Source organism: Lemur catta, chromosome 9 (assembly GCF_020740605.2).
Source record: "Lemur catta isolate mLemCat1 chromosome 9, mLemCat1.pri, whole genome shotgun sequence".
In the NCBI taxonomy this organism is placed as follows: Eukaryota; Metazoa; Chordata; class Mammalia; order Primates; family Lemuridae; genus Lemur; species Lemur catta.
The window spans coordinates 54295525-54319380 of NC_059136.1; the positions used below are offsets into that span (position 1 = coordinate 54295525).

At 40.7% G+C, this 23856-nt stretch overlaps 1 long non-coding RNA gene across 1 annotated transcript in view; it reads left to right on the top strand.

Moving 5' to 3' along the window:
- LOC123644957 overlaps positions 1-22590 on the top strand; it is a 52389-nt gene extending 29799 nt beyond the window's left edge. The window contains exon 3 of the long non-coding RNA XR_006737326.1: positions 22428-22590. This is a non-coding gene — a long non-coding RNA (uncharacterized LOC123644957). The remainder of the gene's footprint in view (positions 1-22427) is intronic.
- The last annotated feature ends 1266 nt before the right edge of the window (positions 22591-23856 follow it).

Below are 23856 nucleotides of genomic sequence, written 5' to 3' on the forward strand. Positions count from 1 at the left end.
GGCTTTCTGAAGCAATCCAAGCATATCCAGGGGTTGTTGGGAAAATCAGAGAGATTAAAAATACATATGATTCTTAAAATGAAATTCCAAATTAATGCCTCCTCATTTATGTATGGAAATGATACCTCTGGGGTTAAAGCTACTGTGCTAAGCAAATTTAGCTTCAGTGTGCATTAAATGTTTTTTGACTGACTGGTGATAGGATTTGTTTCCTATCAGTTAATATCCAGCAACTTCTCTACTTGCTCATCCTGATCAGAGATAAATCCAATCAAGTTCAGGTGTATAACACTCTCCCCTGCAGTTTAAGAGCCATAAACACTTGCTGTTGATTTAGCTAATACACACTGGGTCAGAGGAGAAGGCACCACAAGCCTGTTCTTTGCTTTCTTTCTTGGACATTGAAAGAACATAGGAAATGGAGGGAAAAAGGTGAGTGTGTGCAAGGCAACCTCCTTAGAGGCAGAGCAAGCAAAGGAGAGGTCCTTGTGGAAGAGACAGTACAGGCATCTCACCAGGGCAGGAGATGCCACAGCAGGCCAGGCTTGGGGCCCCAGGACCCCCTACAGGGTACACACCATCTGGAGCCTCCGGGTACCCCTACATTCAGCCCTGCTGGGAGGCTGGTGGGAGAGGGGCTACTCCAGACCCAGTGCAAGCAGAGCAGAGGCCCTAAACCACTGACCTCAATCAGAGACATTTTCCCCACATAGGGGATACCTGGCAATATCTGGAGACATTTTTGGTTGCCACAACTGGGGGAGGTGGTGCTGCTGGCCTCTGGTGAGTAGAAGCCAGTGGTGTTGCTAAACACTATACAATGCACAGGACCATCCCCAGCAAAGACTCGTCTAGCCCATGATGTCAATAGTGCCCAGGCTGAGAAGCTCTGCCCTAAACCGTGCGAAAAGGAACCCAAGGTTGGGCAAAGGGGAAAGCTGTGTCTTACTCATCTCTTTATCAACAGCACTCAGTAAGTTACCCTGAAAGTAACAAACTAATTCTAAACCCAGCTTTACTGTTAACATACTCAAAAACCTTGAACTTGATCAAATCCCTTTATCTCACTCTGCCTCAACTTTCTCACCTGTAACTGGGGGAGAGGGGGTGCAGGTGTTAACAATGTCTAATGCAGTTTGAGCATCCTTAACCTGAAAATCCAAAGCCCAAAATGTTCCAAATTTCAAAACTTTTTTTTTTTTTTTTTGAGACAGAGTCTCACTTTGTTGCCCGGGCTAGAGTGAGTGCCGTGGTATCAGCCTAGCTCACAGCAACCTCAAACTCCTGGGCTTAAGCAATCCTACTGGCTCAGCCTCCCGAGTAGCTGGGACTACAGGCATGCGCCACCATGCCCTATATATGTTTTTAGTTGTCCAGATAATTTATTTCTATTTTTAGTAGAGACGGGTCTCGCTCAGGCTGGTCTCGAACTCCTGACCTCGAGCGATCCACCTGCCTCGGCCTCCCAGAGGGCTAGGATTACAGGCGTGAGCCACCGCGCCCGGCCTCCAAAACTTTTTGAGCACCAACATGACACTCAAAAGAAATGCTCGTTGGAATATTTCTGATTTGGGCTTTTGGGATTAGGAAGGCTCATCCAGTAGGTATAAAGTAGAGCTGCCACGGCAAGATAGGTCAGTTGGAGCCAGCCCCAAAAGTCAAGGCTGGAGGAGGGGAGGTGCCTGTATGGTACCTCCCTTACCTCATAGCTTTTACGCTATCATATGCGTCATATGTACCAAGGTACTAGCCTTCATTCCACACTGTCACTGTCCCCTAGTATATTTAAAAAATGGTTAATTTGGTTTACACTCCTACATCTGCTTGACAGCTGCTTCTCTGTGCTTTCCCTCACTGTTTAGTTCCACTCACTTCTTTGTGGGTTGCTGCCTGAAACCCTCCTAACACCTTGTTCTCTTGGTAAATCCTGCTATTGGCATGCAAGATTCAGCCAGAAGATTCTTAGGGGAGACCCACACCTCCCTATGTTCCCAACCCAACCATGAACACAAAAGGGGTGTGTGTGTGTGCATGTTGAGTGTGTGTTTGTGTACACAAGAGAGCTTATTGAGGGATTGAAAATAAATAATGAGAATTAATACAACCAACTAAATCTAAATCCTGGTGCAGAACACCCCATGCAATACCTTGCCTCATGGGAGTATACCATTTTCCAATCTCTCTTCTGCTCAGGGCCAGTTATTCATTTTCTCCAAGACAGACATTGTGATGGGCTGAACATTTGTGTCCCCACCTCCAAACTTATATGTTGAAGCCCTAACCCCCAATGCAATGGTATTTGGAGGTGAGGCCTTTGGGAGGTAATTAAGTCATGAGGGTAGAGCCCCCATGAATGGGGTTAGTGCTCCTGCAATTAGGCACATGAGAGAGATGATCTCCCTCTCCCCAGCATCTGAAGATGCAACAAGAAGGCTGCCATCTGTAAACTAGAAAGAGAGCCCTCACCAAGAACCCCACTATGCTGGCACCCTGATCTTAGACTTTCAGCCTCCAGAACCATGAGAAATAAATGCTCATTGTTTAAGCCACCCAATCCATGGTATTATAACAGCCCAAACTGTCCAACACATACATGTTCTTCAGTTCTCCCCAATGTAAGTCTGTACTGCACTCTGGAAACAGGAGTTAGAGTTGCATTAGAATCCATCCTCTTCTTCTCACTAAAATAATCTCAAACATTGTAACTTTCTACAGCACACACGAGTCACTTTTATAATATAAAAACCAAACAGTAAGACCTTATATAGCATGTTTTTTTAAGAAAGCTATCCAACTGGAATCTTAGAAGTTCTCCCCTCACCCCAAATAGTTATCTAATGTGATAGACAAATAGTGAAATTATCCATTTTGCCTCTACCCAAAGTAACCCATCGCTTTTGAGTTCTCAAATACACATCTTGAAAATGGCTCATTTTACTATGCTCCATTTATGCTTTTTTCACCCTAAAAACATTTCCTTTGCTACAAGCTAAACTACTAGTAGGTCTCCTGAGCATTTCCTCCAGAAAAACAATTTCCTCTCCGTTTCTTAAGTGTTAATTGCACAAAGCAGCAGCCTCTGAAGTGAAAACACAAAATGAACTAGACAGCAGCACCCTTCTAAAGCTGGGTCCCCAAAGTTGACATCAAGCTCTGGAGAAATTGTCTTTTATTAATTAGCTAAAGGTCTGCTCATGGCTGCTACTATAGAGCCACCTCACAGTTACGCCTTCATCTTCACCAGAGCTCTTTGATATTCTAAGATAATAAGACAACTGGGAGATTGGGCTACAGCTAGGACCCATCAGTGTACAAAGCTAGCAGGATTTGGGTCATTCTTACAGGGTTTTCACTCATCTCAGGTGTCTGTCTTTCTTGATGAATCAGAAAAGGAAGAAAGTGAATATAATTAAATAGCACCACCTTCAATAAGGGGTAAAGATAAAAATTTCACAGGGGTTTCTCTATATTTGAAAGGAGAGGACTAAACAAGCAAAAGCCCAGAGACATCCTTAGCAGAAAAAGACTCCAAGGTAAAAATGAGCCGATATGGGAGACAGGATCTAGGAGATAGGAAATAAGATCAGGTAGCATAGAGGATATTGGGGAGACAAGAGTGACATTGATGGTGTAGTAGATTTCAACTCTCTAAATAGCAGTCATCAAATTCCACACCATTTTGAGAATGGACACGCTTTGGCTGTCTGTACCCTTTGCGGGAGAGAGGTAAGACTCATGCGAGTCTAACAGCGTGGTAGAGTTGGCAAGTGACTGTAAATCATTTTTAATAGTTGCAGTTTCCAAAATAATGGGTCCTGTGGGAAGAGAGTGAGGAGATTTCACCACAGCTGAGTAGTCCCTATAATTTCCCTCAATTTTCCCCTAAAAATCCCACATCAGCAATGTAATTGCCTGCTTCACTGTTTCCCTTCCACCCCAGATGGAAGACAAAGAGCATTGAAGAGAATAATAATGTGACAATCAATAAAGTGTTCTCAGCAAAGCCCCGGGCCGGGCTGGGGAGTGGAAGTGGGGTCCAGGGAGGAAGGGGACACGGCGCCACTTCTGAGCACAGTCCTGGGCTCCACAGGGCCACAGCTATTTGGCACAGCCCCCTCTGGGGCAAGGAGAGGCAAGAGTCATGACGCTGCACTTTGTCCCCATCCCTCTTCAGAGCGCTTTGGCTCTTGCTTACTTTACGCACTGGCTTGCACTCAGATTTCATTTGAAAAAAAGAGTTTGAAGGCAGAAAAAGAAATACTTCTCTTTAAAGAAAGTGTCTGTTGAACTATCCCAAAGGCTAGCATTTGCCTTCTCTCTCTCTCTCGCTCTCTTTCTCTCTCTCTCTCTCTTTTCTAGAGATGAAGTCCTTTCAGGCATAGAAGTGGGAGAAAATACCCAAATTGGTAACAAATTTATATTCTGAAAATAGCCCGGGATCTTCCAGGAGACAGTAGAAGTGGTTCACCTGAGCTCTCTGCATTTGAATTGTCTCTGTCAGGTCTTCTGGTCTTAGAGTCCAGAGGAGGATGAGGATTTGCTGACCGTGTTAGTTAGGACTAAGTGCAGCAGCATATAGCACATAATCTGACCTAACAGTGGTCTACACAAGATAGAAGTATGGTGGCCCCACAAAGTCATTAGGGTTCCATGTGCCTTCCTGCTCATACTCCACTACCCCTAGGGTAGGGCCTTGATCTTCGCTGCCCCCAAAATTGGGGAGAACTTTAGGACCAAATCTGGTAGTCCAAACAGCAAACGAGACAAAGGAAGAGAGGACACACACCAGCCGTTCTCCACCTGGGAAGACAGAATGAGACTCTCAAAAAAAAAAAAAAAAGAAAAGAAATTAGAGTCAGGAAAATATTACTACTTGACCACTGATGGTAATAATATCTTACCTCTACCAAGATGCCATCAGTTACAAGACATATCATTATCTAAATACTGCTAGGAAAGTGGAGAAACGGCTGCCAATTTAACAATGACAGTGTTTTCATTTTACATACTTACCAAAAAGTATGAAACTCACAAACAAAGCTCAGTGAATTTTCATCATGTGAACACATCCATGTAAGCAGCACTATGATGAAGAACTAGAGCATTGCTGAAACCCTAGAAGACCCGTATGCACTTACCATGTGCTCTCTGTTACGACCTTCCTCCAAAAGTAACCATTATCCTGGCTTCTTATATAACATACATAGTTTTCTTCCTATTTTGGAATTTTATGTATATAGAATTATACATTATGTACTCTTTTGAGTCTGGCTTTGTTTGCTCAACATTATGTTGGTGATATTTATCCATGTTATTGCATGTAATTGTAACATATTTGCTCTCATTGCTGTATAGTATTCCATTGTATGAATATATACAATATAATGATCCCTCACATTAGTGGTGGGCATTTGGCTGTTGAAGGTATTACAAATAGTGCTGCTATAAACATTCTTGTACTTTTATTTTGATTAACATTTATCATTTCTGTTGGGTACATACGTAGAAGGAGAATTACTGGGTTAGAGTAAATATTTAGTAAATATTGTCAAAACATTTTGGCAAAGTAGTTGCTCATTTAATATTCCCACCAGCAATGTTCCAGTTGCTTAACGAGCTTACAACTTGATATTGTTGGTCTTTGTATTTTAGCTACTCTTGTGGGGTATAGTGGTATTAACTGCAGTTTTAATTTGCCGTTTTCCTGATGACTAATGAAGTTAAGCACCTTTTGTATTCATTGAGCATTTGATATCCTCATTTGTGAAGTGTTTGTCTATGATTTTGCCCAGTATTTTGTCAGAATGTTGGTCTTCTTATTGGTTTGTAGGAGGGTTTTCTTTGTCAGATATATGTTGTAAATATTTTTTCCCATCTTATGACTTGCTTTGCCACTCTTTTAATAGTATGTTTGATGAAGAAAAGTTCTTAATTTTTACATAGTCCAATTTATTAATGTTTTTGTTTATAATTAAAGCATTTGGGGTCCTGCTTGATAAATATTTGCCTAACCCAAGCTCATGAAGATGGTCTCAGATGTTATTTTTCAGTAACTTCATTGTTTCACCTCCCACTTTTACATCTGCAATACATATGGGGTTGATTTGGGATACGGTGTCAGTTAGAGGGATCAAGATTTCTTTTCCCCACCGCATATACTTACCATCAAATTGGTTTCACTGATCAACACCTAAGTGCACATACAGGAATAACATTAATCGGGTGTCGGGCAGATGGGAGAGGGGAGGAGGGGATGGGTATATACATACATAATGAGTGCGATGCGCACCATCTGGGGGATGGACATGCTTGAAGCTCTGACTCGGTGGGGGGAGGGGGGCAAGGGCAATATACATAACCTAAACATTTGTACCCCCATTATATGCTGAAATAAAAAAAAAAGATTTCTTTTCTCCAATTGGTACATCCAGATGTTCCGGAGCATTCACTTGAAGAACATCCCTTCCCCATTGCACTGCAGGGTCACCTTTATCAAAATCATCAGTTAGCATTTTTTTTTTTTGCATTTTTGAAAAAGCTCTTTTAAAATTATTTTGATAAAACTTATTATGTATCATTGTTTTGCATATATGAAAAGAAAAGCAAAAGCAAAATAAAAAAGCTAAAATATTTATAATGCTTTTACTGATTCAGTCTGACTTTTCAATTTTTCAGCTATTCAAACAGTCATTGCTGACTGTTTCTCCACAAAGTATGGTCCTTGGTGCCACCAAGAACTCTGGTGACACAGCAAAAGAATGCTCCAGTGTTGTCCCAAGATTCTCTTCAAAGACTTGACACTCATTCTACAATTTTCATTTCAATGTGCAGAACATGACAACTTTAGCCTAGCCAGCAATGATCTTAAGATATATCCTAACTTCAGAATGGTTAAAATGTGAAAATATATGTAGCTTAAAATCAAAGAAATGTGGTTCTTATCTTAAGTCAGGTTACTAGAAACCTGAGACAAAGATTCAAGTACATGTGGCTTATTGAGGGGAAAGAAAAATATCCTGTAAGGGAGGGAAAGAACCAGAATAGGGAAGGGGAAGAGGTTGAGCAAGGATGTGACCTCAGGAAATGTCTAGCTCTGGCCTGCTCCATGCAGGGAAACAGGGGAACAGGTAGATGGAGCCTGTAGCCTCTTGTAACCCCATGTCAGTAAGTCACTGGCCACTAGCAGAGAGTAGGGGGGTCGCAATTTCCCCATCTAGGTTCCCCCACCTTGACAAGAGCGAGTCTTCAAAGAAGAGATCAGCTGTGATCTTTTAACATCAACATTAAAAACAGCTGGAGGATGCATGCACTGGAAAAGGAAATACGGACTGGGCAACAGTATTTATTGTAGTCATAATACCTAAAATGTACTTAAAATATAGTAAATAGTGAGCACTTACTATATGCCAGGCATCCTTCCCTTTTTGCAAAAGAGGAAATTAATGTTTGGAAAGGTTAATTAACATATCCAGGGTCAATGGCAGAGTTTGAACACAGGCAGTCTGACTCTAGGGCTCTTGCTCTTAATTACTGTACAGTATTACTTCCAAATAAACTCAAACAGGGAATAAAATGCATTATTTATGTGCGGAAAAGGAAATAACCCTTGTGTACTTGAAGCTGGCCAAATAAGCAGAACAAGGAGATCATATTCATTTTTAAAATGTCAATTTTTCCAAACTCACGATTTTGTTGTGACTTCAATTCTGTTTTCTTTAGATTTCTAGACAGAATCTCATCTCATAATTGGAGCCAAGGATGAAGGTAATTGTTAATACAATCATTATGCACCTTTAATTTTGGGTATTTATCATCATCTTTGGTTTAGCCCTCTGGGACAGTTACGAGTCCCTTTTCAATATGTGTCATGTAAAAGTAGCCATGAAGTCTTTGGCTTGGGATCACAGAGGATCTTTATAATGCACATGACTGATTTTCTTATGGTGGCAATGATTACTTTGGTTTTTGTAATCTTGGTTTTCATTAATTCCTTCCTTTGACATTCAAAACCATTTTCTTCCTATATTTCTTCAACAGCTTTAAGTAGCATTTCATAGGCACAGACAGCAGAAGGTTTAAGAATCATCATTGTGTGTATTTGATTGACTTGCCCTCAAAAGAAAAAAATCAAAGTTGGATTTTGCAAAACTGACTGGTTTCATATTGAAATTCTCATCTAGTTTTTCCACTAGATTCATCTTCATCCTTTCCCATACCTCCCCACCCTCTATACCCACATCTCTCCCCAAAAAATGTACTATCAAAAAGAAAGAAGTACCTTAAAGTGAGAAGCCTCATATAAACCAAAACAACATAGAATTCTGTGTCCCAAAATGCAAACCAGTGATCAAAGGGGCTTGCAATGGAATCCCCAAAATAAATTTCAGTGTACACCAAGCTTCTTACAATAAGTGATACAAGCCCAAGATTATCAGGGTTACCGAGGGACTGTACTAAATCCCAAGGTAGCTCTTTCAGTTGTATCTGGTAGAGATCTAAGCCCTCATAACTAACTTCATGCTTCATAACTGAGCCACATGGTAGGCAATCCAAAGCCCCAGTGGTTCCTTGATGGCACTTATTGGAGGAAAAAAATGGTCCTAAAATGTTGGCAGGAATTAACACAGGCAGTTGGCTGGGGGCAGTGTTATACAGAAGCCAAAATAACTCTAAGGGCAAAACTGATCTCCACCTTAAAAATTGTGTTTAATCTTCAATTTGCAAGTAAGATCCTAGATAAATGTAAGAACTCACATTTCTGCTTCAGCCCTGACTGTTCAGCATCTTTCACCATGCTTAGAAAGAATCAGAGTGGGGGCAGAAAGGATTGTTGCTTTACAGGACAGCCCAAGGCAGAATTCAGAGGTGATAAAGTTGAGCTCTGATGTCTTTTCATTTCCTTTTTAAGCCATTCTTTCCTTTATGTAGCCAGTGCCTCTTCCTCTCCAGGGATGCCTGATGCTCTAGACCTCATTTTCTCCATTCTTCAGTGTGACAATTTAAAGGGATTGGAGCAGAAATTAATGCCTTAATGTAAAGAAATGGGATCACTGATGATGGACATTTAGGTAACAATGACAGACCTTTTAGAGAGTTGAGGGACTTTTGGGCTGATCATACTACATAACAATACCAATGACAAGAAAAACCCTGCTAATCTGGAAAGTATCGGAGATGAAAATATTTAAGAAGTCTGGAATCCTTACCTTCTATTCATAGTTCTGTGTTTTTCCAGCTGCCACTGTTACCTTCCTTAATCTTGGTGGGAAGAAAGGCAGCTGAGGGCTGGATTCCCCAGTTGATAAATGTAGACACATAATAATAAAAGGATTTGCATCCCTGGTGTGATAAAATGGAACAATGTTGAATTTTTTTCATGGAGATTCAAATGAATCTTAATACCTTTGTTCCATAGGCTAATAAATAAATCCCCTTAATCCTGGAATAAATTATTACAATATTTATAGAGCACTAAGAAACGTGCCTTCCCAAATATTTTCTCATTTACCTTTCCACAACTCTGTGAAATAGGGTAGCCTCTGAATCATTATTCCCAAGTTAGAGAGTAATTGACAGGCCCATGTTAACACAAGAATTGGTGGATGTGTCAGAATCTGGTCCAGTCTGCTGGCTTCAAGTCCTATGGTCTTTCCACCATACCTCTCTGATTTGCGGAGAAGCATAAGGACTCAATATTTGTGCTTCTATTTATGATGCTAAGGTTAGAGCACATACTGAAATCTGTGACAAGTTACCTTGTCTTCTGTTTTTATAAGCCTGGCATTAAAGACTGGCTTTGTCAACAACTCTATCCAAAATAATTTCATATGTCTTATCCCTCCTTCCTAGCTTCATTGTTTTTTGCCTAAGTCAACTCACTTGATCCCTCTTCTTCCTTCTGTAAATATAAACACACAGGTGAATCATCTTTTCTACCTGGGAAGGAAGTGAAGTGAGACGTTGAAAAGACATAGTAGAACAAGAGGAAAACAAGATGGAAAATCTCTTTCTGTTACCTGTGCTTGAAAGGAGATAGCTTTTATGATAAAGCTACTCTGAATAGCTTCTTTAAAATCCTAGCAAATGATAGTGAATAGATAATTTTATTGAAAGGGCCATTTTGAAGAATTCAAGAGCTGACATACGAGTAGGACTCAAAGCCAAGGAAAAATATGGTTGTAATGGGGAGGAGGTGAGTTTGATGAGCCATCCTTTCTTTCCTGGAAGTCCTGACTTAGCTAATGACTAGTACAGAAAGCAAGTGATAGTCTAAACTTCTTCAGTAGAATGGCTGCTTGGTATACAAATCAGTGAACAACAAAAAAATAAAGACCCAACTCCCCTTCAGAGAGATATAATAAAGTAAGGAAAAATTCAATTTTATATCATGTTACACTATGAAAAGAAATGTAGAGGAGGATATGAGGAATTGGGACTACTAGCATTTATGGCTCTCAATTTTAAATAGGGTGATGGTGTAGGCCTCAGTAAGAAAGTGATGCTTAAGCAAAGACTTGAAGGATGTGAAGAGGTTAGCCAGGGCAAGCCAGTGCAAAGGCCCTGAGGCAGGAGTGTGCTTGCACAATTGAAGAATAGCAAGGAGGTCAATATGGATGTAGCAGAGACAGCAAGAGGAAGTGTAGCAGGAGATGAGGTTCAAGAGGAAAATGAGAGCTGCTTGGAAGCCATTGCAAGAATTTGAGCTTTCACTCTGAGTGAGAGCATGTGTCTTCTGAGGAGGAGCTTAGATCACTGTGGCAGCCATGTTTAGAGCACTAGTGAGAAAGGAGAGAAAGTATGAAATTGGGAAGCCCAGTTTGGAGACCACTTCAGTTAATGAATCTTTAATCTTTTCTTGATATTGATAATAAAAATAGTTTTTATTATTCCCTTTGCAGTTTCTTCATAAATGGTCTTACATCTGCGTTTGGATGTTGAGATGCTTGGAATCCATTTTTCTCAGCTTTTGAGGCTTCACACAAAGCTCCAGGACAGGAAGAGTTCCACTTTAACATCCTATCATACTCACAAAGAAGGGCTTCTTCCCCCATCCTGGCTATCCAAGGGACATCACTACTATGTGTGTCAGAAACAGGAGTAACTGGGCCATTTCAGAGTCAGCAAATTTCACTATTCTTAGTGCCTAATCACCAAGGCCCTGAGAGCATCTCATTTGTTGTCTACTGGGTACCAAGATCTGAGCTAAGAATACTTCAACAACAACAACAACAACAACATTCTTAAAGTGTTCAGAGCCTAATGGAAAAAAATAGATCTGTAAATAATAACTATAATACTGGAAAAAATAGTGGATATGACAAGAGATCTATGAATCATGTACTATAGGAACAAAGAAAGGGTACTTAATTCTGCCCGGTAGACAGAAGAGGACCTTTCAGAAGAGGCAGAATTTGAGCTCTGCTTTGAAAGTTAAGTAGGGTTTAGGTGAGTAAGAAATTTAAATATATATTCTAATAAAAAGAAACAATTTGACCTCAAGCATAAATGCTGGCAGAGGGTTCTAGTGGGACTGGCTTATTTTCAAAACAGAGGATAGTACAGGATGAGGGAAGGGAGAGTGTATGATGGGGGATGAAACTGGAAAGTGAGTTGTGTCCAGGTCACTGGGAGCATCAGCGTTGTGCCAGTCAGTAGGGAGCCAGCAGCAACAGTTAGGCCAGGGAGTAATAAAAATCAGATTTTTGGAAATTATCTGAAAAGTGGAAGATGAACAGGAAAGGGAAAAGAATCATTGAATGGCAACTTTCAAGTTAAGAGATAGCAGGAGCCTAAGCTAGGACAGTGATCCAAGAAATGGAAAGGAGAGGACAAAGTTAAAGAACATTTTGCAGGTAGAATATAAAAGGGCTGGAGTATGATTATTGTATAAATGATAGAGAAAAGAAGAGATAAAAATATGCAAAGGAATTACACAGAACAGTGATACTGTGAAGCTAACAACCACAGGGGTAGTATTGGACTAGGGAGAGAGGTCGAGGTTCATGATCATAGTTTTCCGCATATGAAGATTATTTTCTTCACTTAACAAGTGCTCATTACCATGCTAATGTTTCTGGACCACAAATGTATCATGCCACCAGAGCTTGAATGTAAGAAATCATATGGGTAGGTGAGCAGAAAGAAAAGGTAGATGGGGAGGAAAATCAGAGTTAAGAGGTTAAAAGAGAAACTTTAGACAAATTAAATTTAGCAGAGTTTATTTGATCAAAGAACAATTCATGAATTGAACAGCACTCAGAACCAGAACAGGTTCAGAGAGCTCTGCCCAGCACTGTGAGCAGTGAGCTTGTACAGGCTGAATACAGAAACAAAGTGGAGAAATCATTTGGTTGGCTATAGGTAGGCATTTGCCTTATTTGGGCATAGTCTGATCAATTGGCTGCCTGTCATTGGCTGAAATTTGGCTGTTTGTTACAAAATTGACTCCCAAGTTAGATTTTGTTTTTTTTAAATAGGAACTCAAAGTACAAGTCAGCCTCCAGGCCAACGTTCTCCTGTTTATTTAATTTAACAGTGTAGACAGGTAAGAGGCCATATCCACAGAAATTGGTTAAGGTCTCAACTGCCCCTAGAAAAGTGCTAGGCTAGTGAGACAGGAATCCAGGGTCCGTAAGGCCAGCTTGAGTATGTAGAATTGTTGACCTTGGAACCTAGAACAATGGCCCTGTATCCCCTGCTCTCTTGTGTGCTGCCCACTGAGGACTGAGGATAGAGAGCCCTGGCGAGTGGGTGTTCGTGGCAGCCGAAAGGAAGTTGGGAACCTGGGGTTGGCTGTTGCCCTTGACTAGGTCCATCCTGGCTCCTGCTAAAGCTGCTTCCTACCAGACTTGCCCTTTGACACAGATCATATTTTGTCATGCAATGAATGCATTATTTTTTCTTTTAAATATTTTAGAACATGTCAGCACATGCAGAAAATACAAACCAGCGCTTTAAGTACGGAGCAAGAGTTTCCCCTGATAGCGAGTAAGAGAGAACACACAGAATAAGGTATTCAGGCTGTGGAATTCCCTTACCGCCCTTCTCTTCTCACTCTCATTTTTGAAGAGAGAAGTGAAAGAGGCAGAGAGAGGAAGAAGCACTTTAGGGAGAAAAGGATGTGGGTGGACTGAAAGAGAGATGGGAGGAAACTCGGAGAAGGGAGGCAGGAAGAGGGAGGGGAGAAAAGAGAGGGCAACACTCAGCCCTACATTAAAACGCCAAAGGGCAAATCATGCATGAGCTCTGAAGGAAGGAATTCTCCAGCATGAGATGGGAGGCAGTGATGTGGACTATCCTCAAAAACAACTTGCAGCTGTATGTTCCTGTTCCACAAGAGTATGCCTGGAGTGGGTGACAGAGGTAGGGCCTGCATCTCTGTTTGAAAGGTGCCTGGAATTAGACAAAACAGGTGTCACTTTACTTATGTTCTGATTTTGACAATTTCAAAGCCAGCATTTCCCATGCACATCTGCCTCTCTTTTCTCAATTAGTTTGAAAGCATCAGCTTGCTCATCTGCCACCTCATCTTTGTCTTAATTGTTTCACTAAGTCCTTCTCTCAGGCTTCTGGCAGACTCCTGTGTCCCAGACCCGGGGACGGGACGGTCCATTTCTGGATAATTTATGCAGTGGGAAGACTCATAAGAATCACCTCATCACAGAGTCCTTGTTTGCTCTCTGCCTTCCGTAGTCCCAAGTAGCTCGGGTCTCTGGTTTTGAGTTTTAGAAATGGAACGATTCCCCAATACAGGTGCACCTTAACGACTTTCTCACTGAGCTTGCAGAAGGCAGAGACGTGGGGCTTCTTACAGGTCTGGAGGCAGCTCCTCCGAGGCCGTGCATCATGCCCATTATGCTGGGCAGTGGGCTGTTTCCTTGGGGCCAGAACGCCTGGTGAGGTCCTTGTCATGCCTAATATGAGTGGCCACTTCCTTCAGCTCTCTTGGCCCGATCCCCTCAGCTGTAATATGATAACGATGTCAAGGCTTTTGTTAGGATCAGATGGGGTAGAGTATGTGCGAGTACTTTGTAAACTAAAAACACTGTACCAGGGCTTTTTAGTTTGCATTTCAAAAAGCCTGTGATCCCTCAGGACAGCCTCTGCCGACAGGGAGAAATTGCTGGACTAGCTTCCTGGCCACCTACCCCCAGTTCAGCCAGCGAAGTTAGGCTTTCATTAGAGTCTGGGATACAACTTAATTCAAAGAAACAGCATCCGGCGACCTTAAAAAAATTGGGAAAATATTGTACTTCACAAATTATTTCTTTTCTCCCACTTTTCCCCTGCAGTATATCCCTGGTTAAGCCAAGCCTCTCTCTCACTCCTACTCTATTGTTTTTAAAAGAGGGATGATGACGCTTCCTTAAATCCAACCAGCACTCCTCCCCTGCCATCCGTCAGTCTCCCCTCTTGCTGTGTGCCCCTCAGCGGTCCCCACCCCACGCAGAACGTTCGTTCCACCGGCCTTCAGCCTCACCTCCCGGGCAGCGTCATCCCACCTCCTTCCATCCCTCCTCCGAGCAGTTATTTTCAAGCCCGTGGGCTGCCCTGCCGCCCCTCCCGCCAGCTCCCTGCCCCCGTGAGCAGGCGCACTGGGTGTGAGATGGCCGCAGGGTGACCTTCAGAAGGGTTTGAGAACCACACATAGGAGGCCTGGGAAGGAAGCCACAAAGAGGGTGAGTGTGGAGAGAGGACAAGCCTGGAGAGGGCTGGAGAAGGGGGCGGCATGGAGGGAGGTGCTCCTGCTTAAGCGGGGACTCCGCACACTGGCCTTCCTCTCCCAGTGGCGACCTCCCCTGACAGGGACGCTGCCCTGGGACTGTGCAAGCAAAGGAGCAGCAAATGGCTCCTCCTCTGTCTCGTACCCACCCACCCTGCCTCCCTAGCAAGGCTCGGCATAAATGTGTAGTTTGGTTTTTGGCACCTCTCACCTTCCCTTTGTACTCCCTTCCCTGTCTCTCCAGATTCATTCAAACTGTAGTGTTAAGTGGCTTAATGAGTTGCTTCCCCTGAAGAGATCTGTACTTTTAAAGAGGCAGCTCAAGCCAAGCCAATGTTTAACACCAGGGACCTGACATGAGCCCTTAGACACTACCATCGGCCAGCAAGGGACAGGATTATTGCCGGCCGGAAAATCACAGCACAGTGAATTCTGCCTTCTCCACCCAGGCCCCGGTGAAACCTGCACCTGATACCAATTCCTTTGCTGACTGCTCCTTTTGTGTCTGCAGTTACACCCTCAGACCTCTCTCCTAAGAAAAGCCCTAGCCCTTCTTGTTGGGGGTCGACTGCAAGGCCCCCTTCTGCAGCCTTCAGTCTGATCCCTTTTTTCCCTCTTTGAATAACACCAGGCTGTGGCTAGAGCACTATAGCTTCTGAAAGCATGTAATGAAGGGGCCACTGCAAAAGGGACGGCTTGATTGCTGCTCTGATGAGGGTGCCATTCTTACAATACATGGAACTGAAACAAGCATTCGAAGGCACTGCATGACCTTCCATCCGGCCCATAGGACAGCAATATGATTAACTCGCTTAGCCACCCGGCTTCCCCTTAAAAAGATTTAGAACTCTGGTCTGTGGGCATATTTATGGTCTGTATTCCTTAGAATAGAGAGTTGTTATTTTCCATGAGAATTGCAAACATCTTTATGTTTATTTTAAGCTGTCTATTCTCTGATTTTCTAATTCTTGAAGTATTAGTTATGGCTTATCTGGGACTTAAGAACAAGACAGAGGCTACTACTCCAAAGTGCATTAAATAATGTAACGTGTAAGCTCCAGCTGAGTAAAGAAATTGTAAAGCTAAAGAATTCAATTTAGTTTCCAACTCCCTCTGGGCCATGTAACCTTACAAAGCCTTTGAGGCATGTTTCAGAATTCCTGCAGGGTTGAACTGGGATATTTTTTAAAACTCTGTTTGAATTAAATGGAGATAACGGTGCCCAGGATTCCATAGGAGACAGTCCAAGGTTATGCAATAGTTTTCCTCTAGGAAATGTCTTCTTGATCCATGAAACAATCCACCTCTAAATTAATGGTCTCTAGATACTGGAGCATCCCACGGAAGTCACTTTCTCCGGACCCAGCTTCTTAATAGAGCCCCATTGACCCATTGTCCATTATCATTGGAGCTTAAAATTTTAAACTCATTGAATATTTTCTGAACAGACTTGCTCCAAGATGCCTCAAATGACCTAGATGCTGCTGTCACAATCTGCTTTTGGTTGGTTATCTGGGAAACTCCCAGCGCAGCACATTAAGGACAAATACAAAATTCTTTCAGATGGTAGTCTGGAAGGTGAGAAGAGGACTACCTCACCCCACTGGGTTGGCACTGTCATTTGGCCTCTGCACTTCAAGCTTAGCTAAGTCACACTGCCTTTGAAATGCCTAATGAAGTGGCCAGAAGTGGAACAAAAACAATTCAGCACTCCTATGCCTTGGATGCAGTTGTGAATATCTGCTTTATAGGAGAAGAGCTAAAAATATTTTCAAAGCAATAGTAACTCCTTGGTGCTAAGTACATACCCACAGCCTACAACAAATAACCTACGTCACTGTAATAACTCTGGCACTGCTGTTTATGGCACACAAAATATGTTCACATACATTATCTTATTCCACCCTCATAATGAACCCCTGAGGGAAGATATTCGACCTCTATTTTACAAAGAGGTCGCCTGAGGTCATACAGCTATTGAAAATAAAGCATGGGTTGAAACCAGTGGATTCTTGCTCTGATTCTCAGTTTTGTGCTACTTTTATTACCCTGCATTGCTTCCCGGCCTGATCTTACAATAATGTCCTTAAGAAATTCAGAATCGGGGGAGAAAACTGCCTGACAAACCATTCTGGGTAGAATTAGTCAAAGAGAAGAGAGTTGGCTGGATGTGGAAACCCTTAAAGGCTGGAATGAGTTATATTTCTAGATCCTCTGAAGGCAACCTGCCTAAATGAGGTAGTAATTCAGTAATTATTAGGTACTGGGGATTCAATATAAGCACTCAGCTGGTGAACAGTTGCAAACTTGAAGACCAATCAAAACAAGATCAATGGTTTAGGCACTCATTTGAGGCAATCATTTTAGGATTCTGTAGGATTACATGGTTGAGGATACTTTCACTGTGTAGACCTTAGGAGATAGGATTGGACAAGTCACAGTGGACTAGCCAGATTCAAAAGAGATAGGAATCCTGTTACCTGCTTCTAATCTTATCTTTATGATGCGTAAGGGAAAGCCAAATCTAGAAATTTCCACTAAATGCTAACATAGAAATTTTTACTGTTTGAGATTTTTACATTATTTCAGGCATCTGTATTCTTATTAGAGAATGTTAAGGCAATTACTTTTTTAAAAATAAAAACTTTGGGAAGCCTAATATACATACAGAAAAGTGCACATATTATAATCATATGGCTCAGTTAACTTTCACAAACATCCTGTAACCAGCACCTAGCTCAAGAGCATCACCAGCACCCAGAGACCCCTCATCTTTCCTTTAAGTTTTAGTACTTCCCCCAAGAGTCCCCTCTCTCCTAACTTTTCGATTTGGTCCTTCTCTCTAAAATAGACAAATTAATCATCTGTTAAAATATTTCATTTTGAAGCACCTCTCATCTGTGTGAAAGAGGTGGAAGACCTCAAATAATTACCGATTTACAATAGGCAGCTATGATAACAATTCAGTGAGTATAGTAGAAGCACATAAGACCTATTTTCTAAGGCCTTTTATTCTTCACAGAGACCAGGGGAGACTCAGACATGCCGTATTTGGAGACAGTCAGGACTGACATCTGAATCTTCAACTTTTTCTCAGAAAGAATTCTTTTGTAAGGTGATAAGCAAGAGTAAATATTTTCAGACCATTTCAAGAAATGCTTTTGAAGTCTCTCCTATATGAGCGTGGGTCAAGCTCTCCATTTCTATCCGTCTTCATTCTTTCTGTTAAAATCTTGATCTATTGTTCAGCGCTAGGATTATTCCCCTGTCAAACCCAGAGCTCCACACGTGTTGTTAGAAGAGTAGTTAGTATTCAAGGCACCAAGAGAAGCCCTTTCTAAATTAAATGAAATTTCAGTGTGGTTATATAATACCAAATCAGATTGTCTGATTTTAGTAGAGATTTGGTTAAACTCAATTTTATATGTAATTTTCTATTTGTAGAAACTAATAGAAGGAAATTGTAATAGACATGAAAGAGAACAGGAATCTTATAGAGTTTGTCATATTCTGTTATGTATTAAAATGATAACACTGATTTCATGGTCCACTATTTCATTAAATTTCCTGCTGTCATTAATGCTTTTATAATTAAAATAACCTTAAATTTAATTCAGAACTTACTACATATTTACAATTTTCCCCTAACACTTGGCAATCAGATTTTAAAGGGGTTTCCCCTTAAAGGAATGTGATTAACCTTTGCACCAGAGCCTGTATTTGATTTTGGCAGCCCAGAAAACAGGAAAGAAGAGCCTATTCAATGGAAATTCTACATAAAGTATTTCCTAGTGGGTAGGATTACATATCAAATAAGGTTTAGTGTGCTCTAAGGAATTTTCTTTTGAATTATTAGTCTGTTATTGAGGGCTGCCTTTTCATCAAGTGTAGCACTGAATCTCAACCTTTTGAAGTTGACTTTATTATACATGTGTATATAAACACACTATATATAAACATGTATGTTTCCCTTCTCCACTCATCTATGATATTTTCTTTACTACAAAGTTTTGTGTGTCTATATAAGTATGTATGTATGTAAATATATATATATACATACACATATATTTGTGTGTATATGCTCTTTCTCTAGTTATCTGTGGTATTTCCTTATTATAAATTATATTTTCTTTATGGATGAATGAAGATGTATGGATCAAAGACAATAGACTGATTCTGATTCAATTATCTGGATTATTGCGCCATTTACAAATAGCTTTGTGATACATTTTAATATTAGTTTATCAGTTTAAACTAATAATAGCCATTTATTGATTGCTAAGTACCAAACGCATTGCTAAGTGCTTTAATCCGCACGACCACCTTACAAAGTAGTTACTATTACAAGCCCCATTACACACATGAGAAAACTAAGGAAAGTCAAGTACCTTGGCCAAGTTCCACAGTTATACATGACAGAGCCAAGGCTCAAACTCAGGCTATTCTAGTGGCTATCCACTCTGCTACACTGCCACCTCACATTCCTAACCTCTGTGCTACTTACCCCTCTTCTCTTTTCTAGTATTTCATTAATAAATTCTTTGAAGTATTCTTCCCTATTAACTTCAGGATTAAGAAGTAATGTTCCCAAGCATCTTATTTGGATTTTGATTGGAGTTGCATTTCACCTATGAAAATATTTGAAGAGAACTGATTTTTTATAAATATTTAATCTTCCCATGTGAAGATATAACATTGTTTTCCGTTCACTCAAGTGCCCTCTTTAATTGCAATACAATATTGCATTTTTCTTCATATAGGTCAAAAGTACTTTTTCCATAAATTACTTCTCTGTAATCTAAATTTTTATTGCTGCCGATGGAAAACTCTCTTTTGTTACAGTATTAAATATCTATTGTAGTTATTGTCAAGAATCATCCAAGGTCTGAGATTTCACACTAATTTGCAAACTAAGAAGCCAGCCTGTTACTGTTTCATGAATGCTGGCAAAAGACATGGGGTTCCTGGGTCAGAGAAAGAACTTTATTATTCACGGCAAAAGCAGTAATGAGATACTCGTGGGTTCTCTACCTTCCCATGGGGATGAAGTAAATGACCCATTATTGATGCTGACACATGCAGCAGGCAGCATTTACAGGACACTGGGCTTGGGGTATTCTCCACCTGAATCGCGAGCAAAAGCAAGCCTGCCCTGGCTTGGGTGGAGATGTTACCTCATTCCTCAAAGTAACCTGCTACAAACACAACCTGAGAGATGCCCAGGGTAACAATGGTCAGGTCAGGAGCTTGTATTCTTGGCATATCCGACAAGAATACGCGTGGCCACTTAGGGCTGATGGTGTAGTGCTTCTCACGACAGGTATAAAAGAATGCTGTTGTGTTTCACATAATTGTCTTGTATGCAGCAAATTTAGTGAACTCGTTATTTTAAATAACATACAGCCATTATTTCATTTGAACTTATTTTTTGAAAACTCTTATGTGAGCGTGGTCAAATAACATGATCAAGTTTACCGAGACAGTAAATTCTCTATCTAGAACTTAAACCCTGCTATTCTAATTTCAAATGCTTTACGCTTTCTTTGTCATCATGCTGACCAAGAAAAATTATATTTCTATTTTATTTGAAAACATATTGTTTATAATAGCATTTACATTACCATGTAGTGTGGCCATCATCTGTTTATACATGTGTCTCTGAGCTTCCATTGTAAGCTCTTTGAACACAGACAGAGTTTATTCATCTTTGCAGGTCCAGTGTCTTGTACAATGCCTGAAGTGGGCGAGGATAGATATGAATGAAGTGATGGATGGGTGGATGGATGGGTAATCAATGGACGAGTGTATTTTTGCTCTATATTTTCAGTATATCTAAGAATACTTATTTCTTTGCCAAACACGTTCCCAAGAAATTCTCAGTCTAAATTTTATTAGATTGTTTTAGGATAAACAGAAACCACCAGCACGAGTTTTTAAAGTAGTCTGGCAAAGCTTAATTGATTTGTCTAGTTTTAATGAAGACCGTAGTAATGTCAGCTGGGGCTGATAAACATGAATCCTCACATTTATTTTTATTTAATTTTTTAAAAAAGCAAATATGAGACAAAGTCAGCATATTTTTTAAACACCATTATTTTCAGCTTTTATTTCCTGTGCACGCATGGCATTTACATAAAATGAATATGAAAAGGGCCTGTCCCTCCAAGAGTTTACAATTTGCTTTAACCTACTACTAATAAGTACTGCCAAAGTGAGTACTTAAAAATGCACATCTTTTTAAGAAGAAAAAAAATGTGCATATACACGCATTTTTCAGAGGTTCTCCTTCAAGGCACAAATTGCTCAGCAAGATTTAAAAACCTCTGTGGTCTGGTCTACCTAATGCTCAAGCTTCTCCACTCAGCATTACATTCCCCCAAACCTAAGCTTCGCTTGGAGTTCCCAAAGCAAGTCCAGGCCTTTAAGACTTTGCATACCCTGATTCCCCTATCTGGAATCCCTTTCCTTGCACCTTCCCTGGCCAATCTTTAATCATCTTTCAAGATTCACTTCAAACGTCACCTTTCATAGAAAGCTTTTCCTGAATACTCCTCTGGTAAACTAACCCCACCTTTTGTTATGCCTCCATTGACCCTGAATCCTACTTCATTCAGAGAACCCATAATACCTTGTTGCAATGGCTAATTTGTAAGTCTGTGCATTCCTGCTGTGTCTTACTCTCTTTTTTAAATCTTTAGACTCCAGCACGGGACATGGCATATGGTAGGTGCTTGTAACTTCTTCCTTTCTTTTCCTCCCTTACCCTTTTCTTCATGGATAATGTATTATTGCCAATAAGGGCATCCGTGAGCTCTCAATTCTGAGACCTACCTCCTGTGAAACCATGAGAAGAATTGCCATCTTAAAGTTGTACAATTTTCTCTGTTAACACTCCTTAGTAACCAGGAAGTCTAAAGACAGAGGCATAATACATTACATTAATATACAAGAATACAAATCCTGGGGTTGGGGGATAAGTATTCATATATATCAGAGGAGGGATAGCATCAGTGTTTGCACAAAAGCAGAGACAAGCCTTGGGTGGATGCTGTGATGCACTTCAGGTAGCTGCTGGAGTAGTGAGGCTGATGGCTCAGCCGAGTCCCTTTCTGGAAATTGCCACCATTCTGAAAGGTCATCCTGGCTCCTGAGGTCTCTGTGGGATTGATTGAGGACTTCTGCATTACCGAAAGGCGCGCTTCCTTCCCTCCCTAGCAGGGTGTGCTCCTACCACCACTCCCCAGTAAACTTCCTGCATGCCAATCTCCGTCTAAGAATCTATTTCCCAAAGAGTACCACCATGAAACAGAGGTCTTCTAATGTCATAGAATTTTACATTTTGTGGGCCTACGGAAAGTACCCCTACTTAAAATATTTCTTCCATTGGTTTATTTTTGAAGGCTTTGGAATATTTTAAATTCTGTTATTGAAATGCTTCTGGGAGCAATATCTTAACCTACAGTTAGCTAAAACTACTAAATGTATGAAAAAATGTACGTCATGTTTTAAAATATTTTGTTTCTTTTTTATTTATCAATAATAACTTCCAATCATAACTTTAACTCAACATGAGTAAACCAGTACAAACCAATGAACTAATATAATTTTTATTTTTAAAAACTGTAAATAAATTTTATTTTTTGGTAGCTTATGCACTCTTATTGCAAAGTAAATGAGTAATGTTTAATCCTATTTTCTTTTTCAGATATTGAAAATATCACCTGGATTCCTATTATTACTTTCATGTGCCCCAAGGATAGAATCTACTAGATTCTCTTCTTTTTATTTTAGAAATAAGGAAATCAAAATAGGAGAGGCACAGAAGCCAAAATGACGATGTTTCATCAAGAAGAATTTTTTCCATGATTATCACAGCTGCAGGTAAATTGAAATAACCTGCTTACTGAAACAAATATATATAGTTTAAATTGATTAATTAAGATACATCTTCTTTGACACAAATTGGCTCTTCTATCCAAACTGGAAAAAAAATTCAAGGCCAGAAACTTAGTGCCAACTTGTTGACTGGCATCAGCGTTTAAAGTGGAAAAGAGAACAATGAACCCTGTGATGGTTGCATGACGTTTACTAATAGACATGGTTTTTGATTAAGGCACACTCGCCACTGACACAGCTGACCCAGAACAAAACTGTGAGGTGCGCAAACTGTCCTTGGAGCCTTTCATGGCCTGTTTGAGAACTCGCCCCCTTCACTCCCTCCTAGTAGGATCTTCATTCTCCCAAGGGACCCAGTGCAGTTCTGCTACCTGCCCTTTCTTCCTTCCCAGGAGGACAAGTCTCCTAAGTCTGCAAGTTTGTAAGTAATTCCCAGATCATTCAAAAGCCTAAGAGACTTTCTTATAAATATAGATGCCAGGTTCACTTCCTTAGATACTCTGATTCTTCCCTAAGTCTAGGGTGAGGTCCTGGAATCTTGTGCTTAATAATCATCCCCAGGGCCTTGGGATGATCTGCCAAATTTGGGAACCACCAATCCAAGAACTTCATTCTCATCGAGGGTTAAAAACTTTATGATTAGTCTTCTCAAAGGGATGTGTCTTTTTAAAAAGAGTCTGCTAGATAAAGGCAATGCCTAACTCAAAGGAATAAATCAGAACAAAAAGTGGAGGAGATATTTTGGGACAAGTGGACAATCCATGTACCCATCAAATCAAACCCTGCAGAGATCATCTACTCCATCAGCGCCTTGAAGTCCAGTGAGGTAATTTGTGCCCATCTCACAATGTCCAAAATAAAGGAGAAAAATAAGAGAATAGCTGCTTCTCTCTCCCTTTCCCCTTCTCTCTCCCCCACCTCTTTCTATTCCATCCTTTCTCTCTCATTTTAGAGAAATATATACTAGTCCTTTCCTTTTTAGAAAAGAAAAAAAATCACAAGACGCTGTAATTTATAAAGGATTTGTTCAAAGGACAAAATTAAGCTAAAGACCTAAAAATTAAACACACAAGGACAGGGAACCTAAAATGGCCCCAGTTCTAAGCACTGACGGAGGAGGCAGCAGCCGCTTCATAATGACTAATACCAGACAAACACTCCCATGCTCAGAAACTGCATATGTGCTTCCTAACTGCCCACACTCTGATGCAGACAAACAACACACGGTCCTGGTACCA